Source organism: Gadus morhua, chromosome 3 (assembly GCF_902167405.1).
Source record: "Gadus morhua chromosome 3, gadMor3.0, whole genome shotgun sequence".
In the NCBI taxonomy this organism is placed as follows: domain Eukaryota; kingdom Metazoa; phylum Chordata; class Actinopteri; order Gadiformes; family Gadidae; genus Gadus; species Gadus morhua.
The window spans coordinates 22,811,634-22,824,717 of record NC_044050.1 but is presented as its reverse complement, the minus strand read 5'-3'; positions in this window follow the sequence as shown (position 1 = coordinate 22,824,717).

Sequence of the window (13,084 nt, the reverse complement as noted above, 5' to 3'; positions counted from 1 at the left end):
CGAGAGGACCAAGTTCCTTAAGGTCAGGTTGGAGTCCCGACGTGGGTTCCAGAGAGACTGTTGATCTGATCTTAAATACATTGCACTTTCTATTTTACTTACTAAAATGCCTTTTTAACTTTCCCTTTATTTTCTATTTTTACCAGTAAGATACATGATCTGATACCAGAGAGAAAGGATAAGGGTTTGAGACCCAATTTCTGTCTGGGTTAGAGTCCTAGAATCTGGGTTGGAGTCCCAGAGAAAGGAACATGTTCCTTAGGTCGGGTTGGAGTCCCAGAGAAAGACCTGAGTTCTGTCTCGGTTAGAGTCCCGACGTCTGTCTGGGTTGGAGTCCCAGAATAAGGCCTTTGGTTCGTGGTTAGAGTTACTAGAATCCGGGTTGGAGTCCCAGAGAAAGTACCAAGTTCCTTTAGGTCGGGTTGGAGTCCCGACGCGGGTACCAGAGAGACTGTTGATCTGATCTTAAATACATTGCACTTTATATTTTACTCATTTCTTTGCATATGTTTTCTTCTACTTATCTATTTTGTTTTATTGTATGACAATGTTTATATGTGAAGCACTTTGAGTCTGCCTTGTTTATGAAAAGTGCTCTATAAATAAAGTTGCCTTGCCTTGACTCATGCACACACACACACACACTCTCCTCTGCCCCAGATGGCAAGAATGCCAAAACCGGAGACAAGCGCACTCTGAAAAGAGAGAGAGAGAGAGAGAGAGAGAGAGAGAGAGAGAGAGAGAGAGAGAGCGAGAGAGAGCGAGAGAGAGAACTAGGATATATAGCGGGCCCAGAAGAGAGGGGACACAGACGAAAATGGAGTGTAGGGAGAATTTGGTCCAGTGGCTGAGCTGGATTCTGCTCCTTGGGGGTCCGCTGGTTTGCTGGCTGCAGCTAACCACGGAAAGGCGGATGCTTTACGGCCGCTACACAAAGTCCGAGGACCGGTGTTTAGTGAACACCAAACTGGTCTGGATGATCCAAGAGGTGCCCTCGCTGCTTGTACCGCTGCTCCTGCTGCTCAGCACCGAGTCCCGGGCCGGAGTGGGCCGCAGCCTGCTGCTCGGAACCTTCTGCCTGCATTACTTCCACAGGTGGGTGGCCACCCGTCCAGATTTTAAACTGACAGTCCGGTTGCAGCGCCGCCACTACGTGCACGCGCAGCCAGTGATGCCAGTAACGCGTTACTTAGTAACGCGTTACTGGCCTCGGACCACTTTTTTCAGAAACGAGTAATCTAACGCGTTACTATTTCCAAACCAGTAATCAGAGTAAAGTTACTCATCAGTAAAGTCACTGTGCGTTTGTATTTTTTAATTTTTTTACTGGATCAACGATTGCCGTTGAGAGCGATGGAGTGCTGTGTGTGTGTTTGTCTGTCTGTCTGTCTGTCTGTCTGTCTGCCGGTCTGTCTCCCTGTCTGAGTAAGAGTGCGTGAGCGTATGAAGCGTAAGCCTCCAAAGGCTCGATCAGAGGCGAGTGTCGACCTTGGCTCTCCAGAGTCCGCGCCACCAGTTGTTATTAGCAGCGGAATTAGTCGCGCGGTGCAGCGCGCGCGTGTGTGTGTTTCGTCGGAGCGACTGCAGCAGAAGGATCGCATGGGAGCCTCTACATTATCGCCAGAGAACTAAACCCACGGGGAGGTCCAGGCAGCTCGAGCGCTAGAACGCGCTGTTTACGTCACGCACACGGAGATACCTTCAGGAGCAACCTAGTTAGATGAAGGGGCTTTGCAGTGTGTACAGGCTGTGTCATTACTTTGCTCCATGGAAAATTTCAGAAAAGAATAATGTGTCTCATACAAATGGTTCAGAACGATCGAGAGGTTTGTTAGTTAATGAAAATGAGGCAAAGATTAAATCGTAATGACAACGGATCAGTCACAGATCAATTACAACAGATACATATGAGGAGAAATGTACGGAACATTGTTTAAATCTGTGAATTCCACGGGTACAGAATCATATCCACAAACGGTGAAAATAGACTCAATACAACACAGATGTTGAGAAACCAGGCCCTGCCTGGTTTCTCAACATCAAGAGTGGCAAGAAGCCACTAGTAAGAGACACGATCTCAGTCGAAAAAGCCCTGGCGCCTACTTAGATTCTTGGTCGCGGTTCAATTGATGTCTACAGGAAACATGTGGGGAATGTTACGTATTTTAAGAATCTAAGCTACCCACACATAGACCCAATGATGCAGGACCAAACATATTTGCTCCGTTACCCTCACATAGCCACAAGCGGAGCATGATGTTATTGAAGGCTGCTCCCTCTTCACCTTTAATTAAAGGTTGTATAGGTGATTTGCTTTTTTGGCCATTTTTGCAAAATTACTTGAAATCCTTATCATAACCCGCTTACAGCCACTGAGTTAGAAGTACTGACATGAAAATTAAACAAGTCAATCATCTGTGGAACGGGCAGGGCTCGAAAAACTCCAGCCAATCATTTCCATTGCCACCGAGTTGCATTGGACAGTAAGTACGTCAATCAAACGGTCGTACTGCACTCCCCCTCCCCCGCGCCCGCGCGCGACCCCTTCGTGCAGTACTCGTGACCCAGAGCTCGTGACCCAGAGCAAGCTCCTGTTTGTTGTTATCCTGCGGTAGCTACTGGAACTAGTTAATCCACATTTGGACCTAGCAGTAGAAGACAATTTCCATGGCAGACAAGACGCCACCATCCCCACCACCACCACCACATCAGCAAAGAGAAGGAAAACTCTTTTTCAGAGAGTAATTGATAATAAAACGCTGAAAGAGAAAAACTGAAATCAAGAATAATCCTAGGCGCTGCTTTCGAACGTTGGCGGCAACTGAAGGACGAGAAGGGTCTAAAAACCGATGCTTGTGTGGCGGTTGACCTAGTTTCAAAGTTTATACCGTTTATACTCGGTAATACCGGTGTGGAGACGAGTGTATTACTCGGTGTGAAAATGTCCACACCGCGGCAACCCTAGTGAAAACCAGGACTTCCAATACAATTATATGAAACAAACATACATTTTCTAAAAATAGTAATGATTTATGTGACCGTTTAATGTTTATAACATCTGGTCCAACCATTGCAGCGAGAACGTATTCTCAGCAGGGGGTGCTGGGAAAAAAAACAACTCTGCACTAGACTCGCAACTCGTTACATTGATAAAAAAGAAGTATAGCAGCGCAGCTCAATTACACCAGTGCATGCGCGGACAGTTGAAAATCGATCGTTCACATCCAGCTGCTCACAGAACAAGTTTAGCGCACCACCGCTACCCTCACACTTTTTCATATAACCTTTTTTCAGCACTAGGTCATATGAGCATTAAATAAATGCTGCGTCTCAAAATGCCTTGGACAGCAGCGAGGATGACTCGCTTTGCCACGGGCCGAAACAGTTCGGAGCGACCACAGCCAGAGCGAACACAGCGGGGCAGAGGAGTGTCAGGAATAGTCTTTGGTGTACACATCAGTACGGCCTATTTGCACTACTGTTTAGTGGCAATGCAGTGTTTTATTCGATGCCTTTTATTTTCGTATATTATTTCAATGAATACAATTTATTTATTCATAAAAAACGGATCTGGTCTTCAAATCTTTTTTCCAAATATAGGTCGTCTTACAATGGGGTTTGTGTTTATATTCGGACCAATACGGTACAGCGGGCGCTCACATGACGTTAAGCATTTCCAGGTGCATAATGTGACGCTTCAGAACCTAAAATCCCGTTTCTCCCGTTGACACGACAACACATAACCGGCGTTTTCAGAAATCTCCACTTTGGCCGGAGTTTTTAGAAATGATCGTTTTCTGTGATAAGACAGGGCCTCGGACAGGGGGTGTTGCAGCACCCCCAGCACTCCTACTTCCCGCGGTACTGGGTGCAACTTACAGCTGAATGTAGTGCCATGTTGTTAAAGGTTTAAAGGTTGGGTAGGTGATTTTCGAAACGCCAGCAGATTTTGAAAATACACAACTCAAATGGTCCTACCCCCTCTCCTTCAACGCTGACTCTGACTCCACCCATTCCAAGTACCTGGACGCGCAATCATGCACGAGCGCGAACAGAGATGCGCGAGAGCGAGCCAGGCTAGCGTAGGTTTTCGTTTAACAACATGGCACTACATTCAGCTGTAAGTTGCACCCAGTACCGCGGGAAGTAGGAGTGCTGGGGGTGCTGCAACACCCCCTGTCCGAGGCCCTGTCTTATCACAGAAAACGATCATTTCTAAAAACTCCGGCCAAAGTGGAGATTTCTGAAAACGCCGGTTATGTGTTGTCGTGTCAACGGGGAGAAACGGGATTTTAGGTTCTGAAGCGTCACATTATGCACCAGGAAATGCTTAACGTCATGTGAGCGCCCGCTGTACCGTATTGGTCCGAATATAAACACAAACCCCATTGTAAGACGACCTATATTTGGAAAAAAGATTTGAAGACCAGATCCGTTTTTTATGAATAAATAAATTGTATTCATTGAAATAATATACGAAAATAAAAAGGCATCGAATAAAACACTGCATTGCCACTAAACAGTAGTGCAAATAGGCCGTACTGATGTGTACACCAAAGACTATTCCTGACACTCCTCTGCCCCGCTGTGTTCGCTCTGGCTGTGGTCGCTCCGAACTGTTTCGGCCCGTGGCAAAGCGAGTCATCCTCGCTGCTGTCCAAGGCATTTTGAGACGCAGCATTTATTTAATGCTCATATGACCTAGTGCTGAAAAAAGGTTATATGAAAAAGTGTGAGGGTAGCGGTGGTGCGCTAAACTTGTTCTGTGAGCAGCTGGATGTGAACGATCGATTTTCAACTGTCCGCGCATGCACTGGTGTAATTGAGCTGCGCTGCTATACATCTTTTTTTTATCAATGTAACGAGTTGCGAGTCTAGTGCAGGCTGAGTTTTTTTTTTCCCAGCACCCCTGCTGAGAATACGTTCTCGCTGCAATGGTTGGACCAGATGTTATAAACATTAAACGGTCACATAAATCATTACTATTTTTAGAAAATGTATGTTTGTTTCATATAATTGTATTGGAAGTCCTGGTTTTCACTAGGGTTGCCGCGGTGTGGACATTTTCACACGAGTAATACACTCGTCTCCACACCGGTATTACCGAGTATAAACGGTATAAACTTTGAAACTAGGTCAACCGCCACACAAGCATCGGTTTTTAGACCCTTCTCGTCCTTCAGTTGCCGCCAACGTTCGAAAGCAGCGCCTAGGATTATTCTTGATTTCAGTTTTTCTCTTTCAGCGTTTTTATTATCAATTACTCTCTGAAAAAGAGTTTTCCTTCTCTTTGCTTGTGGTGGTGGTGGTGGTGGGGATGGTGGCGTCTTGTCTGCCATGGAAATTGTCTTCTACTGCTAGGTCCAAATGTGGATTAACTAGTTCCAGTAGCTACCGCAGGATAACAACAAACAGGAGCTTGCTCTGGGTCACGAGCTCTGGGTCACGAGTACTGCACGAAGGGGTCGCGCGCGGGCGCGGGGGAGGGGGAGTGCAGTACGACCGTTTGATTGACGTACTTACTGTCCAATGCAACTCGGTGGCAATGGAAATGATTGGCTGGAGTTTTTCGAGCCCTGCCCGTTCCACAGATGATTGACTTGTTTAATTTTCATGTCAGTACTTCTAACTCAGTGGCTGTAAGCGGGTTATGATAAGGATTTCAAGTAATTTTGCAAAAATGGCCAAAAAAGCAAATCACCTATACAACCTTTAAGTGAAGAAGCCGAAGCCATAACGTCACCCCGGCCACGCCCACTAGGCAACGCCCACTGCATAGGCCACACCCACTTGACGTCCTGTACGGAGGACGTCGAGTGAACAGCCCAGAGATCAATAGGTAGACGGCGCAGCAAGCCACCCGGGCCTTAGCCCGGGGGGCTTGAAGTAGATCACGGTATTTTCCTCTCACTCGCGTTAGAAACAATTCCCTCCGTATAGCTTCAGTTACCATACCGAAACATGCCGACGACTTTATAATAAATGAAGTGAGTTAAAGCAACCCGGGATTGGACAACTTTCTTCGAGAATATGCAACAGGAACTATAGACAAGGGATATTATCAAAGATCTATCCGACCAAGTTTACAACATTAACAAATCATTTGAAAAACTGATTCCATAGCAGATAAATCACCCATTTGCGGAAGTCTATCACAGCAGAAATGTAGCAGAGGTCAGATGTTAAAGACAGCAGTTAAAGAGGCCCGTCCGGGTGGATCTGCCATGTCCCAGCAACATCTACAGCGCATATAACAAGCTTACCTAAATAAAAAAGAGCAAGGTACGTTTTATTGCTCTGTTTTCTGGGAATAATTGACACAAGCAGAAACCAAAAACCAGCCGTTTTTTCGTTTTTTCGTTTTGTCCAAAAAAACGAAAATCAAAATTTAAGTTCGTTTATTCGTTTTTTGGTTCTTCTTACCAAAACGAGTTTACCACTCATTATCTGGTTTCCGCCGGTGGGCGGGTCCTCTTGTTGGCTAGTGTGCTTCATTGCCCTGTGCTCTTCATAATAAAAGTTCTTCCGTTTGATAATGTCGACAAAAATATTACTGTATTATAGACACTAGCAGACACAGAGGACCACACCACCCACAGTCAACCTGACACGGCTTCAAATAACAATAATAGTGTTCATAATCATTTGAAAATGAGAACTTGCAGAGCAGACCTGCGATCGCTGGCTGCTGATTTCCTCACAGCCTGAGAGCTATGAGGAATAGGCCTACAAGTGATCACAACACATTACTGACAGCTGAAAATTGCGCATTTGTTGACCTTTATCCATTTAAAGTAAACAAATTATTTTTTCTTGTTGAAAGATATTTTATATTGTTTTCATATTATTATTTACTGATGGTGTTTACAGAATGCGAGTGCGTGTGATATTGAAAGCGAGGCTGAGTGTGCCTATGAATATAGGCTACAGTGAGTTTTTTAAGGTGCTGTACAAGCCAATCATATTGTCTACTCTGTACAGTGACAGGGAGTGTAAAGTAACCTACTTCATTCAATATCGAATAGGCTACTGTAGCCTACACTATGTACAAATGGTTTTGCTCATTGCAGTTGTGACAGTCATTTTAACTTGTCAGCAGGCAAGCTTCACTCATTCCAGGATGCATTATGCGTTGTCCTATAGCCTACTTGGAACATGTTTTGGAATGGATCTATAGTAGCGTATAGACATTTGCTCATAACAGGCCAGCTGGAATACAAAGCAAACCCTTTGTATTCCAGCTGTTTTTTTTGTGATGTTTTATGATGTTTCAATGTTGCGTTGGTAATGTGTTAGACAGCTTAGATGTTATGTTTTGTTAACCTGATTCCTATCCCACTCTGTTTAAGTAAAAGTGTGCTACTGCTGCAAAATCTCTTTGCTTTTGTTTTTTTCTTTTCTTTAATGTGTTTGGAAATGACTTTTAATGATGTTAACTAGATCTCATAACTGGCCTAAACACATAGAAATTTGTATATACCCTATACCGTTTGACTATAAGACCTCTATAAGAATCTCTATTCATGTAGTCAGTCAATGATCAAACTAGTAGCATGAATATGAATTACAGTCCAAGCGGGTTAGGCAAGGCAAGGCAATTTTATTTTTATAGCCCGTTTTTACAAACAGTTTGTCTCAAAGGGCTTTACATAGCATGAGCATCATAACAACATCCTCTTCCCTTAAGCCCTCACATCGACTGAGTAAAAACTCCCAGGAAAATCAAGGGGAAAAATTGGGGGGGGGGTACTTGTGGACAGTAGGGGTGTACACTAGACATAATTGGGAAGCAAACTCAGGAGATGGAATGACCTCTCGCAAATATTTATTTAATAAATTGTTTAAAATAACCCTGCCTCTTTAAATCAACATCGTTCAACATTTTGAACGGGATGTGGGCAGGACGTTTTTTGCAGGCAGGACCTGGCAACCCTGCGTCCTGCCCACATCCCGTTCAAAATCCACCCAGAAGCAGCCCAAGTTGTTGTTTTAGCAGCGAAATGCATTGTGTGTGTGTGTGTGTGTGTGGTGTGTGTGTGTGGTGTGTGTGTGTGTGTGTGTGTGTGTGTGGTGTGTGTGTGTGTGTGTGTGTGTGTGTGTGCTTAACACGCTATTTTATGTTGAAATGCGACGTAATCCAGTGTTCACAAAAACGTACACTGTCAACGTTCCAAGTAGGCTATAGGACAAAGCATTATACATCCTTGAATGAGTGAAGCTTGCCTGCTGACATGTTAAAATGACTGCCACAACTGCCATGAGCAAAGAGCAAAACCATCTGTACATAGTGTAGGCTACAGTAGCCTATTCAATATTGAATGAAGTAGGTTACTGTACACTCTTTGTCACTGTAGTCAATATGATTTGCTTGTACAGCACCTTAAAAAACTCACTGTAGCCTATATTCATAGGCACACCCAGCCTCGCTTTCAATATAACACAAACTCGCATTCTGTAATCACTGTCAGTAAATAATAATATGAAAACATATAAAATATCTTCCAGCAAGAAAAAATTATCTGTTTAATGTAAATGGATAAAGGTCAACAGATGCGCAATGCAGGGCTCTCCATTTTTGAACTGAGTTCAGAGTGAGATTTTGTCGGGGGGGGGGGGATATATTAATATGTAACTGCATACAAATTTGTTCACAGACATGGTGACTAATGTATGATAGTCGGTCTTATTGGCCCTTAACACTAATATTCAGAAACAACACTGCCTCAAAAGGATATTGGTCTAAGCAACACCAGTAGAGGCATATACTTTCCCTGAACTTTTAAACGTTGCAAACGTGCAAAACATATATTATATTTACGCGGCATTCAGTCCAATGCTTAAAAATATATCTGTGGCATTCAGTAGGCCAATGCTGTGGTAAAGTGTGCAAAGTATGAGTATGAATATTGATGGACTATGAGTAAGTGTTCCCTTCTGTTACATAGATAGAACTTTATCAATCCCCTGCAGGAGAAATGTGTTAATGTTTGTCCCTATAAAACAATAATGGTAAAAAAATATAATACAAAACATGACGGTAACTCTAAAGTCAAACCGTCCAATCTGAAGGCTTTACTTAACCACTCCCCCTACTCACTTCCACCAATGCAAAGCGAACAGAACTGAGTATGGGAGGGCGTAGCCCAACTAGTTTGTGACAGACCCAGAGGAACGCAACGCAAATTAAATGTGAACATGTATTGAGGCTTTATTAAAATCCCGGACGATTTTGAAATTTCACCCGGACGCATTTGATTCCTACCCTTCCACTGTCAAATAGCGGCGCAAGTTGTGTGGCGTGTGAGCGTGTGCATGGGTTGAATTGCGTGCGTCTCACGGAGAGCCCTGCGCAATGTGCAGCTGTCAGAAATGTGTTGTAATCACTTGGATTCCTCATAGCTCTCAGGCTGTGAGGAAATCAGCAGCCCGCGATCTCAGCTCCTTTGATGTGAACGCGTACAGAGCGCATAGTTCAGAGCCGGACAATGATGTCGTAGTAAAGCCCTCAGGTCTATTCTGCATGTATTAACTGTGGATAAACATCAACTGCACTGAAGTCATCATAACTTCATAAGTTCTCATTGTCAAATGATTATGAACACTATTATTGTTATTTGAAGCCGTGTCAGTCTTGAGTGGGGTGGTGTGGTCCTCTGTGTCTGCTAGTGTCTATGATAAAGTAATATTTTTGTCGACATTATCAAACGGAAGAACTTTTATTATGAAGAGCACAGGTCAATGAAGCACGCTAGCCAATAAGAGGACCCGCCCACCGGCGGAAACCAGATATTGAGTGGTAAATTGTTTCGCTCAGTAAGAACCAAAAAACGAATAAACGAACTGAAATATTGATTTTCGTTTTTTCGACAAAACGTAGAAAGGAATAAACGAACTGAAATCTTGATTTTCGTTTTCTTGTCAAAACGAAAAAACGAAAAAACTGCTTGTTTTCTGGTTTCTGCTTGCGTCAATTATTCCCAGAAAACAGAGTAGTAAAACGTACCTTGCTCAAAAAAGAACTAATAGTTGATGATTACAAATTATTGTTATTATTTGATACCCTGTTGTGACAGAATGTTACACCTCTCCTGTTCCTCGGAAGTCGGGGAGCACAGGGGAGACGTTCCCTCTAGGGCCGATGTCCTTTTGGGGGTAAATGTTTCTGATCTCTCTGTGACTGATCCTTCCTTGTCTGACCACTTTTGTGTTTTCTTTAATATATCTTTTATTCCCGACATACAGACAAAATCAAATACTGTCAAAAAACGGTATATCAATGGAGAATCTAATGTACTTTTTAAAAAGGCCATCTCCTTGCTACCACCTCTCAACCCATGTTCTGCTGATGATCTTGTAGAAAACTTTAATTTGAAAATTTTGAAAGTCATAGATGTCATTGCACCTTATAAGGCTAAAACGATTTCTTGAAAGCAAAAGGCACCATGGAGAAAAGCTGCTTCTGTAACAGCACAGAAAAAAGAATGCAGGAAGGTTGAACGCATCTGGCGTAAAACAAAACTTCATATTCACCATGATATCTACAAAGAGAGCCTCCGTGCCTACAATTTAGACTTAAAAAGTGCTAGAGAAACATTTTTCTCCAATATCATTAAACCAATACTAATAATGCAAAAACCCTATTTGCAACTGTTGACAGACTGACCAACCCCCCAACACAAATTCCACCTGATCTCCATTCCACACAGAAATGCAATGAGTTTGCAGCTTTTTATACTGATAAAATTGAAGGCATCAGACGCGCCATCAATATCTCCACTTCAAACAAAAATGTTGGACTACCAACAACGTTGGCAGGGATGGCATGCTTTAATGTTATAGACTCTAAAGCTCTTGTGGAAACTGTTACACAACTAAAGCCATCCACCTGTTGCCTTGATTCTTTACCTACCAACCTCTTTAAGAATGTTTTTGACTGCCTAGCAATAGACATATTGCAGATAGTTAACAACTCTCTCCAGTCAGGCAACTTCCCAAAAGCCTTGAAAACTGCAGTTATTAAACCCCTTTTAAAAAAGCGGAGCCTAGATACCTCTATTATTAACAACTACAGACCAATATCAAATCTACCCTTCATAAGTAAAATCATTGAGAAAGTTGTCCTCCAGCAACTTAATCACTTCCTGGCATCGACTGGTTGTTATGACACCTTCCAATCAGGATTTCGACCCCTGCACAGCACTGAGACCGCCCTCATTAAAGTTGTAAACGACATCCGTCTTAACACAGACTCTGGCAAAACCTCAATACTAATGCTACTAGACCTCAGTGCTGCATTGACACTGTAGACCATACAATACTTTTGGACAGGTTAGAAAACGGGTGGGGCTTTCAGGCACAGTCTTAAATTGGTTCAGATCCTACCTACAAAATAGGAACTACTTTGTTTCCATTGGCGACTTTGTATCAGAATCAACCAACGTGATGTGTGGAGTCCCACAAGGTTCGATCTTAGGACCCTCTTTATTCAACATGTACATGCTCCCACTAGGGCAAATCATGCAAAATAACAATATTGACCATCATTGCTATGCTGATGACACGCAAATCTATGTATCGCTATCACCAAATGACCCATAGATCTGCTGTGCCAGTGCATTGAGCAAGTGAAAGACTGGATGTGCCGAAATTTCCTTCAGCTAAATGAGGACAAAACAGAGATAATTGTATTTGGTGCTAAAACGGAAAGGCTTAAAGTAACCAAACACCTTCACTCTCTGTCGCTGAAAACCTCAAACAAAGCCAGAAATCTAGGGGTTATCATGGATTCTGATTTACATTTCGACAGTCACAACAAATCAGTTACAAAATCTGCATATTATCACCTTAAAAATTAGCAAGACTTAGAGGGCTCATGTCCACCGAAGACTTACAAAAACTTGTACATGCCTTTGTCACTAGTAAGCTTGATTACTGCAATGGTCTACTTACAGGTCTCCCAAAACAAACTCTAAGGAAGCTTCATTTGTTCAGAAGGCTGCTGCTAGAGTTTTAACAAAGACCAAAAAATTTGAACATATAACACCAATTCTTGAATGTTACATTGGCTTCCTGTAGGTCAAACATTATTTTAAAATCATGTTGCTAACCTCTAAATCCCTACATGGTTTAGGCCGAAAAGATTTAACTGATATGCTTCCACTACATAAGCCTTCTAGAACACTAAGATCTTCTTAGACCAATCTGTTAATTATCCCCAGAGTAAACACGAAACATGGGAAGCAGGATTTAGTTACTATGCAACAAATAGCTAGAATAAACTCCCTGAGGATTTAAGACTTGACCCAACCTTTAAAACAAGATTGAAGACTTTTATGTTTGCTTTAGCTTTCTGCTAAATCTAAATACTTTGCCTTTATTTTACTAAAATGCCTTTTTAACTTTCCCTTTATTTTCTATTTTTACCAGAAAGATACATGATCTGATACCAGAGAGAAAGGATAATGGTTTGAGACCCAAGTTCTGTCTGGGTTAGAGTCCTAGAATCTGGGTTGGAGTCCAGAGAAAGGACCAGTTCCTTAGGTCGGGTTGGAGTCCCGACGGGTTCCAGAGAGACTGTTGATCTGATCTTAAATACATTGCACTTTCAATTTTACTTACTAAAAAGCCTTTTTAACTTTCAATTTAATTTTCTATTTTTACCAGAAAGATACATGATCTGATACCAGAGAGAAAGGATAAGGGTTTGAGACCCAACTGGGTTAGAGTCCTAGATCTGGGTTGGAGTCCCAGAGAAAGACCACGTTCCTTTAGGTCGGGTTGGAGTCCCGACGCGGATACCAGAGAGACTGTTGATCTGATCTTAAATACATTGCACTTTCTATTTTACTCATTTCTTTGCATATGTTTTCTTTTACTTATCTATTATTTTATTTTATTGTATGACAATGTTTATATGTGAAGCACTTTGAGTCTGCCTTGTGTATGAAAAGTGCTATATAAATAAAGTTGCCTTGCCTAATAACAGCCTTCACTAGGCTAAGAGTAGGCTACAATCATTGGGAACAGGTTAAAGTCAATTGGTTAAGGTCCAGTGAATCTCTCTCTCTTCTCTCTCTCTCTCTCT